Here is a 26166-nt window from a genome sequence, read left to right as displayed (position 1 = left end):
CATCAAATCCCCGACACTCTCTCCTCCACTTTCCCCATTAACTCCTTCACAGTCTCTGCTTCACTCACCTCCAACACCGGCTCTGGTTCTGGTCTCCTCCTTGGCTCCTCACGATAAACAGGGGGAGTTGGCTCAGGTCTGAACCCTGACTCTGCCACACTCTCCCTGAGCCCCCCCCCCCCAATAATTTTTTGGGGCTGACTCTCGGGCTTCCATCCGCGTCGCCGTGCTGCCTCTTCATACCAGCGCCTTTCCGCTATTGCCGCCTCCAGTTCTTCTTTGGGGTGGCGATATTCTCCAGGCTGTGTCCAGGGTTCTTTTCCGTCCAATATCTCCTCCCACGTCCAGAAGTCCTGTGATCGCTGCTCCTCACGATAAACAGGGGGAGTTGGCTCAGGTTTGAACCCTGACTCTGCCACACTCTCCCTGAGCCCCCCCCCCCCCCAATACATTTTGGGGGCTGACTCTCGGGCTTCCTTCTGCGCCGCCGTGCTTTTCTCTTCAACTCCATTCTCCTATAGCCCTCCTCGCACTGCTCCAGCGAATCCCAGGCGGGCTCCGGCACTCTCTCTGGGTCGACCGCCCACCTGTCTATCTCCTCCCAAGTAGTATAGGCCATACTCTTGCTGTCCATAACGTCCTCCCATGTCCATTCCTCTTTTCGCTGCTGTTGCTGTCGCTGCCTGTCACCACGCCGCTTGGTCCAGTTGTGGTGGGTGATTCTGTTACGGTTTTCTTCCGTTGAAGGAGAGTCGGACCAAAATGCAGCGTGGTTAATTCGATACATCTTTAATACACGAAAAAACACGAACAATACAAAAACAAGAAACGGAACGTGAAAACCTATACAGCCTATCTGGTGAATACAAACACACTGAGACAGGAACAATCACCCACCAAACACTCAAAGAATATGGCTGCCTAAATATGGTTCCCAATCAGAGACAACGAGAATCACCTGCCTCTGATTGAGAACCGCCTCAGGCAACCATAGACTTTGCTAGAACACCCCACTAAGCCACAATCCCAAAGCCTATGAAAAACCCCCATACATAAACACAACACAAAATAAACCCATGTCACACCCTGGCCTGACCAAATAAATATAGAAAACACAAAATACTAAGACCAGGGCGTGACAAAGGGTTTTTATTTTGTCCTGTAGTTCATTCAATGTAATTAGAGAATCCAGTGGGTTCTGGTAGTCTTTAATAGTTTATTCTAAGATTTGTATTTGATCATGTATATGTGTTTGCTGTTTGTTCTTTGTTATAGAGATTGGAGAAGTGGTTTATCCAGACATCTCCATTTTGGATAGATAATTCTTTGTGTTGTTGTTTGTTTAGTGTTTTCCAATTTTCCCAGAAGTGATTCGAGTCTATGGATTCTTCAATTACATTGAGCTGATTTCTGACGTGCTGTTCCTTCTTTTTCCGTAGTGTATTTCTGTATTGTCTTAGTGATTCACCGTAGTGAAGGTTTTCTGGGTCTCTATGTTTTTGGTTGGACAGGTTTCTCAATTTCTTTCTTAGATTTTTGCATACTTCATCAAACCATTTGTCAGTGTTGTTCATTTTCTTCGGTTTTCTATTTGAGATTTTTTAAATTTTATAGGGAAGCTGAGAGGTCAAATATACTGTTAAGATTTTCTACTGCCAAGTTTACACCTTCACTATTACAGTGGAACGTTTTGTCCAGGAAGTTGTCTAAAATGGATTGAATTTGTTGTTGCCTAATTGTTTTTTGGTAGGTTTCCAAACTGCATTCCTTCCATCTATAGCATTTCTTAATATTACTCAGTTGCTTTTGCTTTGATGCCTCTTGAGTATTGCTCTGATGATTGAGTATTGCTCTGATGATTGAGTATTGCTCTGATGATTGAGTATTGCTCTGATGATTGAGTATTGCTCTGTTCAAGTAGACTGTGATTTTGCTGTGGTCTGTTAGGGATATCAGTGGGCTGACTGTGAACGCTCTGAGAGACTCTGGGTTGAGGTCAGTGATAAAGTAGGCTACACTACTACTGCCAAGAGATGAGCTGTAGGTGTACCTACCATAGGAGTCCCCCTCGAAGCCTACCATTGACTACGTACATACCCAGCGGTGTTTGTCCCCCTGTGTGCTGAGGGTGTCAGGTTCTTGTCCGGTTCTGGCAATTAGGTCGCCACAGACTAGTACATGTCCCTGAGCCTGGAAATGATTGATTTCCCCCTCCAGGATGGAGAAGCTGTCTTCATTAAAGTGTGGGGATTCTAGTGGGGGGATATATGTAACACACAGGAGGACATTTGTGTCTGTTAAGATCATTTCCGTTTGAATTTCTAGCCAAATGTAAAATGTTCTTATTTTGATTAATTTAATGGAGTGAGTTAGGTCTGCTCTATATCAAATTAGCATACCCTCTGAGTCCCTTCCTTGGTTCACACCTGGTAGATTGGTGGATAGGACGACCAGCTTTCTGTAACCTAGAGGGCAACCAGTTGGTCTGTCTCCTCTATACCAAGTTTCTTGTAGGACGGCAATGTCTGTATTTCCGATTTCTTTGATGAAGTCCAGGTTCCTGCTCTTTAGGCCAAAGGCAGTTGACCTCAGGCCTTGGATATTCCAGGATGAGCTAGTGAAGACTTTGTGTTCCATAAAGTGCCCAATGTTTTTGGTCGTGTGGTTTGGCCTCAGGCCAGTAAGTGTGAGCAGAGCCTGCTGAGCATCTGGTAAATGCCTTTGGCTTGGGCTAGTGTAAGAGTGGGGGTTGGTCCTGTTTGCCTGCTTACGGCCTGGGCGTATCGCTCGCTCTCTCTCTCTCCCGCTCTCTCCTACCCATCGCTCTCTCTTCCTCTCCCTCTCCCCCCTCTCTCTCTCTCTCTCCTCCACCCCCTCTCTCCCCCTATCCATCTCTCTGCCCCCTCTCTCTCTCTCTACCTCCCCCTCTCTCTCTACCTCCCCCTCTCACACACACCCACACACACACACACACACACACACACACACACACACACACACACACACACACACACACACACACACACACACACACACACACACACACACATACGCTCCCTCTTTCTCAGCACATTTCAAAAGAATGAATTACTATCTGCTGTCACTAGGCACAGGCCAAGAATTCATTTTTGTGGGTCAAGTGTTTCAGAATGTCATCTTTGACAGGAACCATCTCATACAATAAATACAGGGACAGGCCTTGACTTCAACTGTTTTTCCCTTTTATATGCATACTGAGGGGATCCACTGCCATTGTGTGAATTCAACCAGCCTTCACAAAAAGAGTGGGAGAAAAAGGAGAAGAGAGAGAGAGGTATAGAGAAATCAATATTGAATTAAAACAACCAAACCACATGTAAAGCTATGTGTGGAGGGAGGGGGGAGGGAGGGTTTGGTGTTTCTGCAATGGTTCACTGTAAGTATGACTAAAGAACATACACAAAAACAACCTGTTTTTAACACCAACCAGAGCGTGTAACACTGCAAAGTCCAATCAATACCCCTCTTAAATGAACCAATGAGCTATTGAAGCTAATGAAAAGCCTATCTAACACGGCCCTGACAAGCAATACATAGAGCAGAGAGGACCACAGCTACCACAAGGTCTGTCTTCTACTGTGTTTATTTTAACAAGGGACAAGGCTGGGGGTATGCATTGTGTGTGTGTTTGTTGGGACTGCAGTGTGATGGAGAGACCAAGAGACAAGGGGGGGGGGGTTCAACGGCATCGGCGTTCTAGTAGAAACAATCTATTTAAGGGGTGCTCAGGGGACCTTCTAAACAAATGTTGAGTAATTCCAGCCAGCAGTAATTACCCTTGTCTCTGACAAGGAGAGTGTGGTAGCGTCTCCTTCACCCTCGGCCCTGGCCAGAAGGCAGCGAGACACAGGCAGCGTTCAGGCTTCCATATCTGGATGCCGCGCTTGTGTACGTGTGGCTGCGGTCCAGCAGTCAATACTACAGTGTACACCAAAAACCTCACCCCCTCCTCCCTCTCTGTTTCTCGTTCTCTCTCTCTCTCTCTCTCTCTCTCTCTCGTTCACTCTCTCTCTCCCTTGCACCCAATGATCTGAAAGAAGGGGGGCTGTGACCATTCCTGGCTCCACTACAGATTTTATTTGCTACATTGGCCAAGGAGAAAATGTGTTATATAAATTTATGAGTATGGGCCAATATGACACGTTACTTGTTATGCCTGAGCTGTATTGGAATAAACAGAAACAGCTTGGGTTTTGAACAACATTGATTTATGAGTGAATTCGATCACGGTCCTATCAGCAGTGAAATTCAGTCGGCGTGTGGAAAGGCATTGTTTCCAAGAGAGGTACTGTCATGTTTAGGGTGGAACCCAAGAGAAAATAAGAAGCTCCCAGCAAACAATCAACAACACAAGCATCATGTTCCCGGCAAAGTCTTTGAGTGTAGCCATTTCAATGATAGAAACAACATATCCCATTGTTGATGCTGTAAGCCAGAGAGGGGAAAATGCTGATGGACCTAAAGATGGACTATGGTAGGCCTGCTGTACTGAGTTATGGTAATACTGTGTATCGCCATCGATTCACATTAGCATTCATTCTCCAATGTTCTTCTATCAGATAATGAAGTCGAAACAAACTTACAAGTCATATCACATTGCTTTGTACCTTGCGAATTTGTATCATTCATTAGTGCAATTCATGTGTAAAGTGTATCAAACAAACAAATACATTTTCACCTCAACCTCTGAAAGCCGAGAAGTCCAGAGACGACTTTACTTTATCCCGGCTGATCGATTAGGATCTCGAAGCTGATCTCCATGCAAATGCGCTTCAATCAATCCCTCCGCTCGGTCAGTCGATACAACAGCTTTGTTTGACATTGGCGGTGTGATTTTATAATTACACGACCAGAGAATAATTCTAGCAGAAATGGGAAACGGATCACTGGGGTTATCTGGATGGAAGGATGGAAGAAAGGCAGTAGGGTTAAAAAACAAAAGAAACAGAGTGAAGGCTGGTCTGGTGTGAGTGGAGATGGCTCCAGAGAAGGGGGAGGAGAGGGGAGTGAGCGTGATGTGACAGTCCAGCGTGGGCAGGGGACAGACGGGTACAGCTCTGGAAGTCACCCCCCCCCCCCCCAGCCCCCATCTCCCCCGCCTCCTCTTCTCCCCCACTGATGGACAGATGCAAAACTGACAATGACCTCCCTCACCTACCTCTCACTCTGTATGTTGACACTGGCCACTGGGGTGGGTGGGTGTGTGGGTGGAGAGAGAGAGAGATAACACATGTATTTTTCAACCTGCTGTAAAGTCCAACTGGCCACAGTGCTAGACCAGTACCTGTTCACTTCCAGTAGGAACGTCACTCAATCCTGACTCCACCCAAGACTTTTGGCATCCACTTCTCCCAAACAAGTCACTCCGAAACTCATTCTGATTAGAGTGGTGGTGAAAGTCACTGACAAAGACAGTGATTGGAGTGAGAGGGAGGTTGAGAGAGAGAGAAGATTCACCCTACCTGAGGATTCCAAATCAAATGCCACAGCTTAAATGCCACAGCAGAGGCTCTTCTACTCTGTTCCCATTCTATCATTCTCTCTCTCTCTCTCTCTCTCTCTTTCTTTCTATCTCTCTCTCTCTGCTGCTCAGTGCTCTTTGATTGGGGGAGATATGACAGAGGAGTGGGAGAGAGATGATAGAGTAGTGCGGGAGGGATGATAGAGCTGCTTAGCCCCGGATAACTGGTGGTTTGGTCTTACTCCGGCAACACTGTAATTAATCGCCAGTGAGGGATATGGGGAAGGGAAGGGGGAGAGGCCGGAGGAGCGGCAGGACTTGGGAGGAGGGTTTCGTGCCTCACGGTCCCCTGGAAAACTGTGTCCCACGTGGCCACACCTGCGGTCAGAAAGCAACAGGCTACATCACGTGGCCCCGTTTCCACGGTTGCAGCAGTCGTGGCCTGCAGGGAGCGCTGCTTGGCTCGTGGCCCGGAAAAGACATGGACACATGCACATGGACTCAACACAGACACACACACACACACGCACAGAGACACACACACTTGATACACACATACAGCCTTGTCTCTGTACACCTTTCATCTGGGGTGAGATTTGGAGAGGCTTCGCTCTGCAAAAGCTTCTTAATTCTCCCTTAATTCACGAGCGCCCCAGATTCACTGAGCTGGGAATAACCTGAGAATGTTAATGAAGAGGCCTCAGAGAGGGGGAGAGGTGAAAGATAGAAGAGAGAGAGAGAGCGAGAGAGAGAGAGAGAGAGAGAGAGAGAGAGAGAGAGAGAGAGAGAGGGGTAGGGTCCCCATGCCTTTGAATGTGCTCGGAATGAATTGAGGGCTTTTCTGGGAGTCTTTTAAGGGAAGACGTATCTTATTAGTGCTGATTACTAGTCACATATCCTCTGCCAAGGGTTTACCTGGGTTCACCATTTCACTGACACGTTGAGAATGAAGGGTTCAGCCATGGTTTGATTAAGTGATAGAAAACGGACTATACAGCTTCAAACGGACAATACAGCTTCAAACTGGCTATACAGCTTCAAACTGGCTATACAGCTTCAAACGGACAATACAGCTTCAAACGGATTATACAGCTTCAAACGGACTATACAGCTTCAAACGGACTATACAGCTTCAAACTGGCTATACAGCTTCAAACGGACAATACAGCTTCAAACTGGCTATACAGCTTCAAATGGACTATACAGCTTCAAACGGGCTATAGAGCTTCAAACTGGCTATACAGATTCAAACGGACTATACAGCTTCAAGTAGTGAGTGTAGTTACAAACAAGCTATGCTAAACAAGTCAAATGTCTTACCTGTGATTAAATGTTTCACACACATTGCTACGTGTAGCCTAGCGTAGGCCTGAAGCCACAGGGCACTTCTCGCAAGGTCTATTTCCGAATGTGGGGGCATTGCGAATCGTAGGTCGGGATTTTTGACCTGGTTACATGTATATTGAACAACACAGCAGCTTTTTGGCATGTTTTGTTATTTTCTGTACAACAAAAAATCGACGATGAAGTTGCCTCTTTTACACTGGGAAAGAATGCTTGTTTTCCCCAATTTGTGGGCATCATTATTATTATGTGAATATCGACTCGGACTATAATAATAACGCTCGAAAGAAGAGAAGAACAAGATATCCGGTGGAATATCATAACATACAATCTCATCAGGTGTTTCCAAATAATAATCCATTAATGGATTATTATAGAAACCACCGGATGTCACACCGACTCATTGTTGGGAAAAAGCCAAAATGCAACTGAAAACTGTTTTTGTGGTTTTTTCTTTTTCTTTTTTCTTTCACCTTTATTTAACCAGGTAGGCTAGTTGAGAACACCTTTATTTAACCAGGTAGGCTAGTTCAGAACAAGTTCTCATTTGCAACTGCGACCTGGCCAAGATAAAACATAGCAGTGTGAACAGACAACACAGAGTTACACATGGAGTAAACAATTAACAAGTCAATAACACAGTAGAAAAAAAGGGGAGTCTATATACATTGTGTGCAAAAGGCATGAGGAGGTAGGCGAATAATTAAAATTGAGCAGATTAACACTGGAGTGATAAATGATCAGATGGTCATGTACAGGTAGAGATATTGGTGTGCAAAAGAGCAGAAAAGTAAATAAATAAAAACAGTATGGGGATGAGGTAGGTAAAAATGGGTGGGCTATTTACCGATAGACTATGTACAGCTGCAGCGATCGGTTAGCTGCTCAGATAGCAGATGTTTGGATACTATAAAATATTGTTAATTTCCATGTTTTTAACATTTTTATTTAGCTATCATGCCCAATTTGAAGACGTTAGCTCGAACTTCCCTGACCTGAGAGTGTCGCAGCTGACTTGGCCCATTTAAGATAACATGCTACAAATAAATGAAATCATGCTGGTTTAGACACAGAATAAATAGCTAGCTAGTTAGTAACGCGGTATTATAAAGTTATCATTTACAATCAACAATGTAGTTATGAGTAGAAGGGTCAGATTTAGATTTTGCCTACAAGTAGCCGTACGCTAGAGCTAACGAGTAATGTTTATAAAAGAGGTCCACTTGCTGTTTGATCAGTGGGTAGGCCTATTATCTGGCCAAAATGACATGAAAAGTGATCCAAATATATGAACAGTATTGCAGTCATTTCAGCAGTTCAGAATTATTTCGATTTTTAGAAAGCAAAGCAATCGACATCCTATCCTAAACTTGTCATTGGTTAGCTATATCGTTTTGAGCCTCATCCCATTTCTTATAAGCCGCCTAGCCCTGGCCACTCGCCTTCACTCGCCTCAAAGATGAACAAGCATTGGCTAGGTGTAGTTGGCTTGTCTACCAATACGATTACACTAGTCCACTGCTTTTAAACTTCGAGGGGCTGTGAATGAGTGCACAGGTGAGAAAGGGTGCATGCACACTTATGCTGTCTCCCCGTTTTCTAGTTAGACATCAATCACCGTTGACTTCTCAGATAAATAGCCATGTTGCTTGTTGTATGATTTTGCTAGTTAGTTGTCATTACTTTGAGCAAAGTTGCCACTATGCTCTGAATTACTGGTAATGAAGGATTATTTTATGAGTGGTCCCAACGATTGTCTGTCACCTCAGATCATGGATGGAGAGATGAGAGAGCATCTTCAACGAGGAGCAAGCAAGGTATTTTAAGGCCAGGCATCACACTCTAATAGCAGGGATTGGAACCTAAATTATTTTCAAATCCTTTTGTTCTGTATTCTTTTTCTTCATTTTGTTCCACTTTTCCAACCAGCAAAATAAAGTTACTGGTTAGAATCCAACAAAAAGTACAGGTTTATATCATTCCTTTCTGTTCCTTTTTTAACCTGTGAACTCAACAGTTGTTTACATTTAGCTCATTAAATGACCTCACCAATCAGTGTGGATAGAGCAGGCAAGCTAGTTGTTTACATGCGTGATGGACAGACAAGTGTAACCTATGGCGCAAGATGTGGATGAAGCTTGAAGCGCTGGAGATGTTGTTATGACATGCATTATGTGAATTAGGTCCACAGAATTATACCTAGGAGGAGAAGCTTCTATGGAGGAACTTTGAATGTCCTTTGAGCTAGCTAGCCAACAATCTTGAGCTAACTAGCTAACAAGCTTGTCTGTGCAGAGCGGCACCAGAACATTTTTGTAGTTAATACATCCGACATGAGACATGATAACTAGGCCTAAAGTATCCTTAACTAGCATTAGAAAAGTTTATCAATTTCTTCTCTAGCTAATAAAAAAATCTCTCTCTATTTTCTGAATCACGATTGTAACGTCAGTACAGTAGCCTATGCTTTGGAGGGGGGAGGGGCAGTGGTGGAAAAAGTTCCCAACCATCATACTTGAGTAAAAGTAAAGATACCTTAATAGAAAATGACTCAAGTAAAAGTCACCCAGTAAAATTCTACTTGAGTAAAAGTATAAAAGTATTTGGTTTAAAATATGCTTAAGTATCAAAAAAGTATAAATCATTTAAAATTCATTATATTAAGCAAACCAGATGGCACGATTTTATTTTTCATTTTTGGAAAGCCACGGGCACACTCCAACATTAAGACTGAATTGATAAACAAAGCGTGTGTGTTTAGTGAGTCCGACAATTCAGAGGCCGTATGGATGACAAGGAATGTTTGGTTGATAAGTGTGGGAATTTGACTATTTTCCTGTCCTGCTAAGCATTCAAAATGTAACAAGTACATTTGGGTGTCAAGGAAAATGTATGGAGTAAAAAGTACAATATTTTCTTAAGGAATGTAGTGAAGTAAAAGTAGTCAAAAATATAAATAGCAGGTAGCAGGTAGCCAAAACACAGACAGGCGACATGCAAAGATTTCCAGCTTGTCGGCAGACACTGGAATAGGTTTCTGAGTGGCAGAGTGAGGGCTTTGCATAGGCGCTTTGTTACGTCTTGTTGTGCTGGGAATGTAAAATAATGTTATTAATCCGGTTCTCATGCTTTAAAAATAACGCTTCTGTTCCGGAACAGTATGGATCACTTTCGCTCCATGTTCTGTTTCTGTTCCTTAAAAAAAAACAGAATTTTCTGGTTTTCGGGAAACTGTTCCCTGAACCGGTTTCAACCCCTTCTCTTAAGGATTTCACTACCTGCATCTTCTTTGTATTGTTCTATGTAAGCTATAGCCAGTGTTGTTGGAGTGACAGTACTATTGAAGACAAGTTTGAAGACAATTATTTATTTATTTTTTATTATTATTTTATTTCACCTTTATTTAACCAGGTAGGCTAGTTGAGAACACCTTTATTTAACCAGGTAGGCTAGTTGAGAACACCTTTATTTAACCAGGTAGGCTAGTTGAGAACACCTTTATTTAACCAGGTAGGCTAGTTGAGAACAAGTTCTCATTTGCAACTGCGACCTGGCCAAGATAAAGCATAGCAGTGTGAGCATACAACAAAGAGTTACACATGGAGTAAACAATTAACAAGTCAATAACACAGTAGAAAACAAAGGGGGGGTCTATATACAATGTGTGCAAAAGGCATGAGGAGGTAGGCAAATAATTACAATTTTGCAGATTAACACTGGAGTGATAAATGATCAGATAGTCATGTGCAGGTAGAGATATTGGTGTGCAAAAGAGCAGAAAAGTAAATAAATAAAAACAGTATGGGGATGAGGTAGGTGAAAAGGGTGGGCTATTTACCAATAGACTATGTACAGCTGCAGCGATCGGTTAGCTGCTCAGATAGCTGATGTTTGAAGTTGGTGAGGGAGATAAAAGTCTCCAACTTCAGCGATTTTTGCAATTCGTTCCAGTCACAGGCAGCAGAGTACTGGAACGAAAGGCGGCCAAATGAGGTGTTGGCTTTAGGGATGATCAGTGAGATACACCTGCTGGAGCGCGTGCTACGGATGGGTGTTGCCATCGTGACCAGTGAGCTGAGATAAGGCGGAGCTTTACCTAGCATAGACTTGTAGATGACCTGGAGCCAGTGGGTCTGGCGACGAATATGTAGCGAGGGCCAGCCGACTAGAGCATACAAGTCGCAGTGGTGGGTGGTATAAGGTGCTTTAGTGACAAAACGGATGGCACTGTGATAGACTGCATCCAGTTTGCTGAGTAGAGTGTTGGAAGCCATTTTGTAGATGACATCGCCGAAGTCGAGGATCGGTAGGATAGTCAGTTTTACTAGGGTAAGCTTGGCGGCTTGAGTGAAGGAGGCTTTGTTGCGGAATAGAAAGCCGACTCTTGATTTGATTTTCGATTGGAGATGTTTGATATGAGTCTGGAAGGAGAGTTTGCAGTCTAGCCAGACACCTAGGTACTTATAGACGTCCACATATTCTAGGTCGGAACCAACCAGGGTGGTGATGCTAGTCGGGCATGCAGGTGCAGGCAGCGACCGGTTGAAAAGCATGCATTTGGTTTTACTAGCGTTTAAGAGCAGTTGGAGGCCACGGAAGGAGTGTTGTATGGCATTGAAGCTTGTTTGGAGGTTAGATAGCACAGTGTCCAAAGACGGGCCGAAAGTATATAGAATGGTGTCGTCTGCGTAGAGGTGGATCAGGGAGTCGCCTGCAGCAAGAGCAACATCATTGATATACACAGAGAAAAGAGTCGGCCCGAGAATTGAACCCTGTGGCACCCCCATAGAGACTGCCAGAGGACCGGACAGCATGCCCTCCGATTTGACACACTGAACTCTGTCTGCAAAGTAATTGGTGAACCAGGCAAGGCAGTCATCCGAAAAACCGAGGCTACTCAGTCTGCCGATAAGAATATGGTGATTGACAGAGTCGAAAGCCTTGGCAAGGTCGATGAAGACGGCTGCACAGTACTGACTTTTATCGATGGCGGTTATGATATCGTTTAGTTTAGTGTGGCTGAGGTGCACCCATGACCGGCTCGGAAACCAGATTGCACAGCGGAGAAGGTACGGTGGGATTCGAGATGGTCAGTGACCTGTTTGTTGACATGGCTTTCGAAGACCTTAGATAGGCAGGGCAGGATGGATATAGGTCTGTAACAGTTTGGGTCCAGGGTGTCTCCCCCTTTGAAGAGGGGGATGACTGCGGCAGCTTTCCAATCCTTGGGGATCTCAGACGAGATGAAAGAGAGGTTGAACAGGCTGGTAATAGGGGTTGCGACAATGGTGGCAGATAGTTTCAGAAATAGAGGGTCCAGATTGTCAAGCCCAGCTGATTTGTACGGGTCCAGGTTTTGCAGCTCTTTCAGAACATCTGCTATCTGGATTTGGGTAAAGGAGAACCTGGAGAGGCTTGGGCGAGGAGCTGCGGGGGGGGCGGAGCTGTTGGCCGAGGTTGAAGTAGCGAGGCGGAAGGCATGGCCAGCCGTTGAGAAATGCTTATTGAAGTTTTCGATAATCATGGATTTATCAGTGGTGACCGTGTTATCTAGCCTCAGTGCAGTGGGCAGCTGGGAGGAGGTGCTCTTGTTCTCCATGGACTTCACAGTGTCCCAGAACTTTTTGGAGTTGGAGCTACAGGATGCAAACTTCTGCCTGAAGAAGCTGGCCTTAGCTTTCCTGACTGACTGCGTGTATTGGTTCCGGACTTCCCTGAACAGTTGCATATCACGGGGACTATTCGATGCTATTGCAGTCCGCCACAGGATGTTTTTGTGCTGGTCGAGGGCAGTCAGGTCTGGGGTGAACCAAGGGCTGTATCTGTTCTTAGTTCTGCATTTTTTGAACGGAGCATGCTTATCTAAAATGGTGAGGAAGTTACTTTTAAAGAATGACCAGGCATCCTCAACTGACGGGATGAGGTCAATGTCCTTCCAGGATACCCGGGCCAGGTCGATTAGAAAGGCCTGCTCACAGAAGTGTTTTAGGGAGCGTTTGACAGTGATGAGTGGTGGTCGTTTGACTGCGGCTCCGTAGCGGATACAGGCAATGAGGCAGTGATCGCTGAGATCCTGGTTGAAGACAGCGGAGGTGTATTTGGAGGGCCAGTTGGTCAGGATGACATCTATGAGGGTGCCCTTGTTTACAGAGTTAGGGTTGTACCTGGTGGGTTCCTTGATGATTTGTGTGAGATTGAGGGCATCTAGCTTAGATTGTAGGACTGGCGGGGTGTTAAGCATATCCCAGTTTAGGTCACCTAACAGAACAAACTCTGAAGCTAGATGGGGGGCGATCAATTCACAAATGGTGTCCAGGGCACAGCTGGGAGCTGAGGGGGGTCGGTAGCAGGCGGCAACCGTGAGAGACTTATTTCTGGAGAGAGTAATTTTCAAAATTAGTAGTTCGAACTGTTTGGGTATGGACCTGGAAAGTATGACATTACTTTGCAGGCTATCTCTGCAGTAAACTGCAACTCCTCCCCCTTTGGCAGTTCTATCTTGACAGAAGATGTTATAGTTGGGTATGGAAATCTCTGAATTTTTGGTGGCCTTCCTGAGCCAGGATTCAGACACAGCAAGGACATCAGGGTTAGCAAGCTGCTATAGCTAACGTTAGCCTAAATGTTTCACCGACTATTTCACCAGCCATGGTATTTTTCATCCCTGTATCACACAAAACACGTTAGGTAGCTAATAAGTTCATGTTAATTAATTGAGAGATAGGGACACAGAGATAAGAGAGCAGTTTGAAGAGGAAGAGAGACCCTTCTTTGCGTGTGTGTACAGTATGTGTGTGTATAAAAAGAAATTGGGTCTCCATGACTTTGACTAATGTGGACCCAAATAAAAAAGACTGATAAAGTACTGAAACATGTTTTTTTCCCTCTGGGTAAGATGGTGAAGGGACGCTCATGGATCTGGCGGCCAGCGCTGGATCCAACGTGGTCGTCACCATGGAGCATTCAGGTAAGGTAAATAAGATGACCTAGTAGTTTGTCTTTGTGTGTCTTAGAGATCTCTTTGTGCATGCTTGTCAGAGAGAGAGAGAGAGATAATATTCATGACTCTCAATTTGAATCATTATTATCAATATGAATGAAATCCTTCTTGCCCACTGCCATCCGGCCTTCAACAACACCAGGTCTCAGTCAACACACGACACTACACAGTCACTTTATTGGCTTTTACACACTAGTGCTGTACTATTTTGCTTACTTCTTGTAGTGTTGTGAGTATTGCATTGTTTTTACTTTGCCTTTATGACAAACTAATCTCATCTCTCAGCAAATGAGATTGTCCCTCCTGGCCATGGAGACGTTGGCAACTCATTCTAATACCCGTTCCTGACAGCTGAATTGAAATGATTATCATAATATTTGTCATCTTTCATGTCATCCAGTGTTGTAGATAGTCAAATCAATCAGATCTTTCTATAATATTTTATTTTTAAGGATTTCGTGTTGATGATTCATAATCAGACAAAAATTTACATAATTTTGGCTCCAATTCAAATATTTGTATCTATTATTGTACAGTATAATAATGTGTTCTAGTAATGATTATTTCATGCAAACAATACCAGCAGTTGCTACTTTCAAAATAATAAATCTAGTGACAATCTCTTTTGAAACAAGCTGAGTGTTGGTGTTTTTCTCTCATGCCTCAGCGGAATTAGAAAAAATCTTTGAATGCTGTTTCGTCAGTTTTAACTTTTTGGCTGCAGTCAACTTTAAAATCTCAGAACTCGGGTTCTGATAAAGATATCTCAGTTAGCAAAAATCTAAAAGTCCAAATCTGACGAAGTGAAGGTTTTTCCCTCGGCCGGCTACACATATTTTTTTGCCAATTCAACGTTCAAACAAATCATGTAAAGTACTATGATACTGTAGCCTACACTGTATCTGTCAACGTTGGTATGAAGAGATACCGGAGACAGGCACAGGAATGCGTAATAGTGTTTTTTTATTATACCCCGAATTAAGACGTGCCGTGTAAGGGCACGGGGACGGAGAACAAACACACACGTACACAAAACACAGGGTTGAAACCCAAACAAAAGAGCAAAGAGCAACGGGCCAGTTGTAGCTGCTGAAGTTACGTCGTCTGACGGACCCGTTGTGGCGATGTCGGTCGACCCAGATGCAGCTGCTGAAGTTGCTGCGACGCTGGACGGACCAGTCGAAGCGTCGTCGGACGGGTCATTCCCGCTGTCTCCCTCAATGGTCAATTATTCTGCCACGTTGGTAACAATGATTCGGGAGACAGGCACAGGAAAGCGTAACAGGGTTTTTTATTTTACCCAAATTACGGTGTGCCGTGTTAAGGCACGGGGACAAAGACCAAACACGTTACAAAAACACAGGGTTGAAACCCAAACAAAAGAGCGAGGAATACCTCGAATAAATAACACTAGCGCACAATGATTAACACATGGGACGAGACCCATAATCATCTGCGCAATCCACAAGGGCAAGAAAGCCCAAAACACACAGCACAGGTACTCACACGCACCAACGGACATTGTAACAATAATCGACAAGACCATGGAAATCAAAGGGCACATATTTACAAACACTAATCAGTTGGAATAGGGGACAGGTGTGCGTGTTGAAAGTTCCGGAGGGATCCGTGGCAGTATCCTTATAGAGCATGCAGCTCAGCCTAGAAGAGTCTACTGTACACCAGCCTCTCTTAGTCTGTCTTGACAGACAGCCAACATATGAAACAGCATTTCATCCGGTGGAGAACAACTCACCAGAAGCACTCAAAATAAAAGAGTGGAAGTGGCGCTGGACACTCCGTGACTTATTTACTGGCATTGTATTATGTAGAGAGAAGAAGAGCCGGATATCGCTACAGGCAGCTAGCGAACATAATGGGGCCCCTCTCAATCTTCCCAGGAGCGGCGTTGGATTGGCTGCGTCGGTTTTCACAAACACTATCCGATCAAGCACCCGGAGACATCGGCAACTAGACAGATGATTAGTCACTGTTAACAGTAGGGAAAAAAACACAGTGAGAGAGCGGATATTAATGATTCAATACAGTTGGGTGACAGATGATTCTGTTACTGCGTAGATAAAGTGTCAGTGGCCTTGTATCAATCATAATAGGCTTCTTATTGAGCATCAAGAAACATGTTTAATATCATTAAATCTAGATCTGTATCCCCCTCCTATTTCTCCCTCCTTCCCTCCATTTCACATCTGGCAGTTATCCATGTGTGTAAGAGAGAGGAGATAGAGAGAGGAGGGGCGGGGGGGGGGGGGGTCTGGGGGGGGGGAGAGAGAGAGAGAAGGTAGGGGGAATAGAGAGAGAGCAAGAACGAGAGAGAGGAAAGAAAAAACTCCAGGGGCAATCATTCTTGGCAGTGCTCTGGCAGCTTGTGTGTTTTTGTAATTTCAGACTGTTTCACAGTGGCACCTGCAGCAAGGTGCAATAACGCTTTACGGACTGCTGCTGATGTCATCACATTTTTACAAACTTCTCAATCTGAAATGACCTTGGTCTGTTGACACTCGCTGGCCTCTGTCTGCCTCTCCTCTGCTGTTCGTCACTGTCCTTGGAGGGCGTTGAGAGAGACGGCTGCGTGTGTTTGTCTTTGAACACAAACCTCTATTGTACTTCTACTTTTGTCCTATTGAAACAGCACTTCTAAGTCTGTTTCTATCTTCTTTACTAGGTTTGTATATTTTGGGCTGGGTCTTGGTAAATGTAACTGGAAGGCTATCAAACTACAGAGACAGACAGGTAGACAGGCAGGCAGACATCAATTTGGATCTCTCCATCACACAGAGGATAAAACAGGGATTCCCATCTCATTCCTCTTCTGCCTATCCCTCCATCCCTCCCTCACTCCCTTCTGACCCCCCATTCCCAACCACATACAATTGCAGGGTCTGGTCTGGAATCCTACTGGTTGTAATGAAGTCATTCCATCCACACCTGATTGGTTGACATTGACATCCCCTCTCCCCCTTCTTTGTCCATTGCGGTCCTCCATCCACCCATCCCCACTACCCACTGGACTAACACGGGTGAACTCGTGTGGAAAATGTAAGACAAGTGGGTGGTGATAATGTGGACTGTAAGTTGTCTTAACTAACATAAAACAACCAGGAAAACTACTAATTGGATGTAACCATTGGTAGTCATACATGGTGTGATTCTGTAGCCGAGAGAGTAGTCACATCGTCTAACCTCTATGAACCAAAAACCTAGGAGGCTTGTATGCCTCACACCCTTCCATAGACATACATGGTAATTATGACCACTTCCGGAGGACGCCCTCCAACCTATCAAAGCTTTTGCAGTATAAACTGACATGTTGTCCATCCAATCAGAGAATAAACCTAGTGTGTTGAATTGGGATTGTGTCACAGAGCATTATGGGTATTCTATGTGTTGAGACATTTGGTGACATTGTTGGATTAAAAGTGAAGAATGATAGTTTAGCATTTTGGGGATATTATTCCATTCAAATTAGTTTTTCAGATTAATTGTTTTCTTGGTTTTAGAACTCTATTTTTGTGCCCAGTTAGTGCAATTTATTTAAATTTGCCTTGCTAACTTCAGTAGCTAGCTAGCTACCAGCGCGAATGTGTAGTTTTCTCTGCCAGTATGGTTGAATGGCCAATGCTGCCATGTTATGGACTTTTTGTTGAAGAACCCCTTTCATTTTCTGGGGTACATGGAAAAGTTGCAAATTAAATGCAGGGGTCGACCTCTGCCTGAGCTCAGCTTCATGAAGGATGAAAAGTTGAGGGCGTTCAATACCAACTGGTATCAAAAGTATATCTGGTTAACAGGGAACTTTAATCGAAGCCGCATTTATTGCTGACCTTACCTGCTTTTTGGAAAGTCTGAGCCTTGGTCGAAAGGTGGGTACAGTGACCTGAAGAACATTGATCGTTCAGCTAAATGGCAAAACAGAAGCAGGGAGCATATAAATGCCCACATCAAATTCAAGCTTCTGGGAAAAAGCTGCAACGATTATGACAAAGGTCTGCGTATTCAAACTGCGCAACACAACGAGAAAGTAAGAAGAAACAGGGATGTTATAAGCTGCTTATCAACACAACTGCTTTTTTGGGCATGCAATAATTTACTTTTAGAGGATACGACGAGAGGTAAAGTTCCACCAACAAGGGCAACTACTACAAGGAGCTTGCAGAGGTAATTGCACGTTACGATGGACTAACACTTGCTGAACATATGGAACTTTCTGTCTTTTCTGCTTTGTCGAAAACAATTCCGAACGATTTGATAGCTTCCATCGCATTATCCATTACAAGTTAGATTAAAGAGAGCGCTTGACACAGCACATTTTTTTCTTGTACACTCAAGTAGACTTTCCACTTTCTTCGACTATTTATTTAGCAAAAATGATAACACATAATCACTCCGAACAGACACAAGCAAAAAGTCATTACATAAATGTTGCGGCAGCCTAGGCTACACCTAAACATGAGAAATCTGGGTTGAAAACGAGACTATGTTTCAGTCTGATCAACTGTAGGCTACTAATAAGAGCAGATGCATACAGCCTATGCACCCTGTCCATCTGGTCAGGGTAAACTAATTGGTAACGTTATGTATTTATAGTCCATTTGTGTGTCAGGAGAAAATATGTATGTGATCAAATTGAGTTTCTATTCAAAATTGGGCTGGCTTGGCTGCCTATATTTTTTAAATCCAAAACGATTAACTGGAATTAATTCATCAACATAATAGTGATGACAGATTTGAGTAAATTTTTTATAAGGCCTACAGTTGCATAGGCCTGCATGATGAAAACATGCATAAAGCAAGCTCAGCCCTGTGAGTTCTATTGTCTATCAGTTGTTATCTATGTGTCTGGGTCGACAAAATCCCACTCCTAATCTTGTCTAAATATAATTTAGATGAACAAATATAAGGTAGCTGCAGTTTGACAGGGTTTTCAGGGCCAGGAGTTTTTTTCAAACCATGTGACCTGATTAGGAAAACTGGTCACATCATAGCCCATATAAAACCTTTTTTTACAACTGATTAATCACTGTCATAGAGTTTTCCTAGTTATATAAGGAAAAACTCCAGGTCTCAGTGGGTAAAAATTGCCCCATCGCTCTGGGACCTATGGTGCCACCAGTCTGCTTGCAGTTGTCAGTTATCATCAGGTTTGTGGATGATCAGGGCTTTATTCAGGAACATTTCTTTGGATACTTTGATGTGTCACGTGAGCGAGATGCGTATCTGTAATGGAATGTATCTGATATTTGTATTTACAGCCAAGTCCCCTCCTGTTCCCTGATTTAAGAGGTGATGACTACTCCACTTCACTACCATTGTCAACTTTCTCCTGACATTAACTGAAGCCCCTTCTCATGTGCCCGCTCTTACACTGGCATGCACATTGAATACTTCCCCTCCAGGCACTGTGAGTACCCCTATCAATTTTCTCCCACTACTGTATGTAGAGACAATCACATATTACACATCAATGACTTTACTCCTTTTTTTGTGTTTTTTTTGTTGAATTTTACCCCTTTTTCTCCCCAATTTCGTGGTATCCAATTGTTGTAGTAGCTACTATCTTGTCTCATCGCTACAACTCCCGTACGGGCTCGGGAGAGACGAAGGTTGAAAGTCATGCGTCCTCCGATACACAACCCAACCAGCCGTACTGCTTCTTAACACAGCGCGCATCCAACCCGGAATGTGTCGGAGAGTACACCATGCACCTGGCAACCTTGGTTAGCGCGCACTGCGCCCGGCCCGCCACAGGAGTCGCTGGTGCGCGATGAGACAAGGACATCCCTACCGACCAAGCCCTCCCTAACCCGGACGACGCTAGGCCAATTGTGCGTCGCCCCACGGACCTCCCGGTCGCGGCCGGTTACGACAGAGCCTGGGCGCGAACCCAGGGACTCTGATGGCACCCTTAACCACTGCGCCACCTGGGAGGCCAATGATTTTACTCCTTGCTTGGACTAACTCATTCTTAGCTCTTTTGTCTAACTGTGTAATGTGTTGTGTTATTGTTTGTTGTCTTCCCAGTCAAATCCTGTCCTGCACTGGTCAAGCCTCATACCTCAACTCAACTCATGCCTCATACCTTCATTCAATCACTGCTGTAATCCCTTTCCAACATGGTGTAAGTAGCCCCCTCATTCCCCATAATATTGTACCATAAATGACTTTATTAAATGCTTTAGGTTAAAAGAATTCGTCTTTGACAATTTTTTTAAACACACTTTGTTGTCTCCGTGCATTCTGCGCCTATACCGTGGGTCTCCCATCATCCTCAGTTATTCAAGTCACCAGCCTCCACTGCTATGAACAGAGGTCCTCATAGAAAGTGGCACCAAACCACCTATGTTGACAGCCAGGTCTCGCGTAACACTGTAAATGTAAATTCAGATATTTACAGTTGAAGTTTACATACACCTTCGGAAGTTTACATACACATTAGCCAAATACATTTAAACTCAGTTTCACAATTCCTGACATTTAATCCTAGTAAAAATGTGCTTTCTTAGTTAGGATCACCACTTTATTTTAAGAATGTGAAATGTCAGAATAATAGTAGAGAGAATGATTTATTTCAGCTTTCAGTTCTTTCATCACATTCCCAGTGGGTCAGAAGTTTACAAACTCAATTAGTATTTGGTAGCATTGACTTTAAATTGTTTAACTTGGGTCAAAAGCTTCGGGTAGCCTTCCACAAGCTTCGCACAATAAGTTGGGTGAATTTTGGCCCATTCCTCCTGACAGGGCTGGTGTAACTTAGTCAGGTTTGTAGGCTTCCTTGCTCGCACTTTTTCAATTCTGCCCACAAATTTTCTATAGGATTGAGGTCAGGGATTTGTGATGGCCACTCCAATACCTTGACTTTGTTGTCCTTACGCCATTTTTCCACAACTTTGTGGAAGTATGCTTGGGGTCATTGTCCATTTGGAAAACTCATTTGCGACCCAGCTTTAACCAAGCTTTAACTTCCTGACTGATGTCTTGAGATGTTGCTTCAATAGATCCACATAAATTTCCTTTCCTCATGATGCCATCTGTTTTGTGAAGTGCACCAGTCCCTCCTGCAGCAAAGCACCCCAACTACATGATGCTGCCACCCCGTGCTTCACGGTTGGGATGGTGTTCTTCGGCTTGCAAGCCTCCCCCTTTTTCCTCCAAACATAACGATGGTCATTAAAGCCAAACAGTTCTATTTTGGTTTCATCAGACCAGAGGACATTTCTCTAAAAGGTTGGATCTTTGTCCCCCCATATGCAGTTGCAAACCGTAGTCTGTCTTTTTATGGCAGTTTTGGAGCAGTGGCTTCTTCCTTGCTGAGTGGCCTTTCAGGTTGTGTCGATATAGGACTCGTTTTACTGTGGATATAGATACGTTTGTACCTGTTTCCTCCAGCATCTTCACAAGGTCCTTTGCTGTTCTGTGATTGGTTTGCACCAAAGAACATTAATCTCTAGGAGACCGAACACGTCTCCTTCCTGAGCGGTATGACGACTGCGTGGTCCCATGGTGTTTATACTTGCATACTATTGTTTGTACAGATGAACGTGGTCCCTTCAGGCATTTGGAAATTGCTCCCAAGAATGAACCAGACTTGTGGAAGTCTACAAGTGTTTTTTTCTTTGCTGATTTCTTTTGATTTTCCCATGATGTCAAGCAAAGAGGCACTGAGTTTGAAGGTAGGCCTTGAAATACATCCACAGGTACACCTCCAATTGACTCAAATGATGTCAATTAGCATATCAGAAGCCAAGACATCATTTTATGACCTACTGGAATTGGACCCAACTTCTGACCCACTGGAATTGCGATACCGTGAATTATAAGTGAAATAATCTGTCTGTAAACAATCGTTGGAAAATTTACTTGTGGCATGTACAAAGTAGATGTCCTAACCAACTTGGCAAAACTATAGTTTGTTAACAAGAAATTTGTGGAGTGGTTGAAAAACAAGTTTTAATGACTCCAACCTAAGTGTATGTAAACTTCCGTCTTCAACTGTACATACAAAATAATACGAAATGCTCTGAGACCAGGTGGGGAAGGATAACGAATGTCCTTTGCTTCAGCTTCAATTCCATGTGCTAGGTTTTTTTTGGTCTTTCTCCCAACTATTTTACTCCACTGTCTACAGAAAGGAAGAAACGATGGAAAGACTATTGTGAAATGATCTGAACAAAAAGCAGTCAGTCTGACAAACACACACACACACACACACACACACACACACACACACACACCAGACGATAGATTTGAGGAGAAACCCACCAAAAATCCCTTCAGAACTTCACAGTCTGTCTTTTGTCAGGCTATCTAGCACTGCTATCACACTATGTGAACGCACGCTGATGCCCCACAGTAGGCCTCTGCTGCATATCTGTCTGCCTGTCCATCAGTCACGGCTGAGTCAAACATGACAGCCTCTGCCTGTGTGTCTGAGAGCGTTAAAGCACAGTGTAATCTGACAACACAAAGCAGTAAGAGCTCTAAAATAACTATGAAAGCTCTACTCTGTACCCATTGTTTTAATAAAGCTCTACTCTATAACCATTGTTTTAATAAAGCTCTACTCTATAACCATTGTTTTAATAAAGCTCTACTCTATAACCATTGTTTTAATAAAGCTCTACTCTATAACCATTGTTTTAATAAAGCTCTACTCTATAACCATTGTTTTAATAAAGCTCTACTCTATAACCATTGTTTTAATAAAGCTCTACTCTAGCCATTGTTTTTAATAAAGCTCTACTCTCCTGTGACAACCGACTCAACAGAGTCCCTTTTAAGCATTAAAGGTGGGAGAAGGGAGATGAAATGAAGACATCAGCATCTGACTCCCCGTCATTGAGGGGGACTGGATGAAACTGATCTCCGCTTGTTTGAGTCATTAGCGAACGTTTGGGGCTCAGTAATAGACGGAGCGCCGCACTGATAAGGGACGTTATACCCGCCATATTTTCTATTAGCTCTATCAACTCTAATCTAAAATGTATGGGCAGGGATACGGATAGGCTACATCTCCGATGACTTGTGATGATAGTCAATGAAGATACTGTACATCTATGAATAGCAGTGCTATAGTGAAGAGAGAGAACATTTGATCTTGTCTCTATCGGATATGATAAGGCATCATGAATGAAACTGAATAAGTGAATGGTGTATTGGCTTGAGTATAACAAATGGCGGTTATCTCTGAGACTGAACTGTCCATGTATTTATCGACAACCTGAAGTAAGTGTCAATTAGGCTTTACTCCATAAGTTCCAGACATACAATTTGCATGACAAAATGCAACGTGTTATCAATATCTCAATGTCAATGTCATGCATTAAAGATGTCTCTCATTATCATAATGTATTATCATAAAAAGAATACATGATTAATAATGTATAATTTGCATAGGGAAAGGACTAATAAACCAGAGTTACATATTAAGCATCAGCAAAAAATATCCAGTCCTGACAACCTTAAAGGGATTGTTCACTCAAAAAAAATGGCTTTTTGTAATTTGGGTGAACTATCCCTTTAAAAACATTCTAAGATATATGTTGTTTTGCGATGTCTCTCTGAAACCTCCAAGCACGCTTGTTTTTAAAGGGCACAAATTAATGTTATGTCTTCTGAGAGCGAGGCAGGGAGGCATCGAGGCTGCCTGAGGAGTGACAGTGTTGGGAAGAGACCAGCTCTAGGAAAACAGACATTGTTGAGGAAACAAAGTCTGTGCACTCTTCAAGATTATACTTAAGAATGTGTCTTACGTTTTGTTCTAAAAAACCTACACCCGAAATAATTTGCTTAAAAATATTACCTGTTTGAAAACAGACACACAGATGATAGATTAAGTAGTTGAATGTATTTTCTTAAGAATGCAAAATTCTCATTCTAAAACACTGAAATGGATTAAAATAGGAACTTTGAACCACTAAGGGCCTCTTTCAACAACACTTTGCTTAAAGAAACACGACGCTAATAAAACAAATGCTAATTTAAAAATATAGTACCTTGTGTTCTTTGCTCTCAACAGTAATATATTGTTTTTGTGCATCTGAGGGAAAACAAGTAGGAGGTCACGAATTCGAACAATACATGTTGATTCCAATTACGGTAAAATGCAATGAACAAGATGCGCTAATGATGAAAAAAGAAGGTGTTTGTGTGCGCTATCAAGAGCCAGTGTGGAATATTTAATATCAGATTTATTTCCATGATGTGTGTTGTGATGAGACTTCAAATTATTATTTTCCACACAGTGTCTGCATCAACACAGCAAAACATTGTGGGTATTTACTTCTCTGTTAGAACGGTGAAACAATCAGGGCTTGGATTATAGCGACTCTTCATGACGGCACCGATTATTAGATAGTCCCCCACTTCATCGTCAATGAGTGGTGAGAATAAAACAGACAAAATGCTTGATAAATGGCCAAGGTGTTTTATTTTATTCACCCCCCCCCCCCCCAACGGAAAAAAAACACACAATTTTCAATTAATGAAGCTGGAAATTGTGTACGGGGTCCCTCCAGACTCGCATTAACTATGACTGGAGGGGCCAATCATACTTAGATCTGTGCTGTGATCTACATTTCCTATACAGGACATGCCCACTACTCTCCTCCTTTCCTCGCCTCTTCTCTCCATCCTCCTCTCACACCCTCCACACCACCCATGCTGAGGGTTGTCGGTGCAGGGCCACTATTAGTGCTGGAGAGATAAAACTGCTCCCAATTAGCGCATCACTGACCACGCTGTGGGTTCTCTTCACCCGTTAACACTGGCTGAGAGAGGGAGGGAGGGGGAAGAGCAGGGAGGGAGGGGGAAGAGCAGGGAGGGAGGGGGAAGAGCAGGGAGGGAGAGAAAGGGAGAAGCGATGGACAGTGAGAGAGAAAAAAAGAGAGAGAAAGGATAGAGTGGGATAAAAGAGCGAGGGAGTGAAATGGGGCTTAAGCATTCATTTTGAGTGGAGAGACAGGTCCCATTAGCATTTAACAGCGGTTGTGCAACTTGGTGCGGAGGTTATGATGCAAATGAGGAGGAATTAAAAGTGGACAGAGGTTTGTCATTGATGGATTGCAGTCTGGCAGTGCTCACCACTTCCTAGTGTCCATCAGAGGCGATTACTGTGTAATTAAACCTTATTTCTGGACTCTCCGGCGCATAATTACTTGTGGGGGGGGGGGGGAATATGTAACCATCAACTAAAAGCTCTGGCGCCGGAATGCGAAAGCGTGATGGTCTGTCCGTTGTCTCAGTCCAATGTCAGATCCAGCCGGCTGACAGTGCAGAAGAACAGTCACTTTTAATAAGAGGTGAAAACATATTAAACGACACAGTATGCTGATTATAGTGGAATTAGGCTTTCAAGTGCTTCAGTCCTTTGTGTTATTTGCATAATGTATTCTTTCCATCCACGTCTTCCAGAGCTTTGGGCAATTTCCTCTCACGATTTGAATCTATTGCACATTTAAGGCTACATAAAGAGAATTATCACGTTGCATATTTGAATTGTTGTGCGGGGAGAGGACTGTTACGTGTATCCTGTTGAGTCTGGCTCTGGCCAGGTGATTCTAGGTGTGCAGTGGTGACCAGAGTAACCCTCCAAGTTTACACGTACACAAACACACACACACGCACGCAGGCATGCACACAGGCATGCACACACCAATATTTGCAATGCAAATGAAGAGCACAGGAGTAAGTGCCTCTTCGATATCAACAAAATGACAACACATTGATTTAACAGAGCTCCACCAATGATCTACCGGTACTCATAAGATTACCATAACAATACATACATATATAACTGTTTCAATGAAACCTGAATGAGCTAACATTATGTACTATATCTATAAGCCCATCCAAGGTTTGTATTGTATTGAGAAGACCTTGGACCTGCAACATATTGGGCCAAACTGTAATAGAATGTACATACACACAGTAAGGATGGGACTGGTTGTAGCTTTTCAAATCAACTTAACATTTCATGTTTTGTTTTAAAAACAAGGCAAGAAAAAGGAGCAGTGGCTGAACCTCAAATCTCACATACCTCATAGAGATAACATGTAGCAAAGTACAATAGACAAAGACCAAGCAGAAACTCCATTGCTCAGCAACCTGAAATCTCCGTCTGCTTTGCACAGCTAATTACACTGTAGCTAGCTTCCTACGCTTACCATCAACCATATAATGATCCTTTCAAAAATGGTAGAGAAAAAAGCACCTAATTTACATTCATGGTAGTCATTTTATGTGAATTCTTTGTGTGAGGTAAGGTTTTAGTGTTTTTACTTGACACTTTCCCCACAAAAATAAATTA

General features: G+C 43.4%; 1 long non-coding RNA gene across 1 annotated transcript; it reads left to right on the top strand.

Annotated features, from left to right (window-relative positions):
- Window positions 1-17207: 17207 nt before the first annotated feature.
- Window positions 17208-20312, top strand: LOC109890101 (uncharacterized). The gene is made up of 3 exons (XR_002255369.2): window positions 17208-18020; window positions 19115-19263; window positions 19410-20312. It is a non-coding gene; the product is annotated as an uncharacterized LOC109890101 (long non-coding RNA).
- The last annotated feature ends 5854 nt before the right edge of the window (window positions 20313-26166 follow it).

This window comes from Oncorhynchus kisutch, linkage group LG5 (genome assembly GCF_002021735.2).
Source record: "Oncorhynchus kisutch isolate 150728-3 linkage group LG5, Okis_V2, whole genome shotgun sequence".
Lineage (NCBI taxonomy): Eukaryota > Metazoa > Chordata > Actinopteri > Salmoniformes > Salmonidae > Oncorhynchus > Oncorhynchus kisutch.
Note: the sequence above shows the minus strand (reverse complement) of the source record. Positions and strands in the feature narration are given on the sequence as shown.